Source organism: Corylus avellana, chromosome ca7, assembly GCF_901000735.1.
Source record: "Corylus avellana chromosome ca7, CavTom2PMs-1.0".
NCBI classification, from domain to species: domain Eukaryota; kingdom Viridiplantae; phylum Streptophyta; class Magnoliopsida; order Fagales; family Betulaceae; genus Corylus; species Corylus avellana.
The window spans coordinates 22,104,684-22,106,415 of record NC_081547.1 but is presented as its reverse complement, the minus strand read 5'-3'; positions in this window follow the sequence as shown (position 1 = coordinate 22,106,415).

The window sequence follows — 1,732 nt, the reverse complement described above, 5'->3', positions numbered from 1 at the left end:
GGGGAAAAAAAAAATCATAAAGAGAAAATCCAAGTTTTGGTTCATGTGAGATTTGAAAATGAGGACCCTCTGAAATGAACATGACTACATGAGATTCTTGGTAAGAGTATATAATAACAAATTAATGTATGTATCATTAATATTATTTTAATAAGGAGAGTTAGTCAAGTATAATCATGTAATGACACCCTCATCATGATGTGGTCTACAAGATATGATGGGTCATGACTCATGACAACTAATTTATCATATCTTATCGTACTTTTGACGCTCAAATTTTTTATCGTGAGATGGTACCAACAATCTCACGAGAAGTTTTATTGGATCATCAGACGTACGAGATGGAAAAAGGATTATTCTCTGATTGATTAAACAAACCCTATCTAGAATGTGGTCCCCATAATATAATATATATATATATAAATTCATAAAGAGTTGTTTGCCTTTTTTTTCATGACCCCAGTTGCCCTTTTCTTGTTCTTCAATTTTTTTTTTTTTTTTTCGAAAATAGTCAAATGCTCTTTTCGCCTAAAATATTCTTACCAATCTCAGAGGGGGAAGGTATAGCATTTTTTTAATTTTATTTTTGGGGCATTAGGTAGGGACCACGCACACTTTTTAACAATAGGGTTCAATATAGCTGTTGCTGCTGCACGTCAAGATTAGTAATTTTTGACACGATTTACAAATTTGATACGAATCTAACAAGAAATTAAAGGGTTAGAATTAAAGAGTCTGACCCATTTAATTAAATGAGTAAGATTATGATTGACTTATATAATCTTATACTCACGCCTTGACACGACCCGAACCCGACATACAAACATTAATTGTCACCCCTACTACAAGCAACTTTTTTCCTTATTTTCTTTTTAAATTTTTTTTATGAGCTAGTTACTATATATATAATAAGGAGTAATGGTATACACCACACCATTATCTCACTATGTTGACCCAGTACTATCAATTTTTTTTTTTTTCTTTTAACAATGGCCAATTTAGGAGTAGATTAATAGTGTTACGTTAGCATAGTGAAATAGTGATGTAATATATAGCATACTCTATATTATATGAGTATTGTTTAATACCACACCCATATTTCACTTTCATTCTAATGAGCTGATGTGATAATGTCTATTAACTCTTGGATCAATTATTATTTATATATATAGAAAAATCAAGGAACTAATGAATACTATCATATGGATGAAAGTGAAATAAAAGTGCAATATTTAGCATTAGTCATAATATATTATAAGAAGAAAATGAAATACATCAAGGCTCATCCTACCCGCTATCAAACTCAAAAAATTAAAAATTAAAAAAATTAAAAAACATAGGGGAAGAGATGAGGTAGGTAGAGGCCGGATATATTTTTGGCCCGCTGCCTATTGGACTTAGTTTAGGGCCACAATGTTATGTTTTGTTTTGTTTTATTATTATTATTATTATATTTTGGTTATGAAGCTCTTCCATAAATCATGTCACCATGCAAAGATTGCAAGAGGATTTCAAAAAGGTGGTTGGGTTCCTATAGTTAAAGGTCAAAAACAAGGGTTGGGTTACATTAGGAAATTAGGTCGGCACTCTTCTATAATTTATTTTTGGACCCCCTTTATAGATTTTGCCCAGCCCATAGAGTTAATAAAAATGGCCCATTTGCCCAAAAGGTCATATTGGGCTACTCATACTTCCGGGCGGGCGTTTTGCTTGTTCATTTTTATTAGATTGG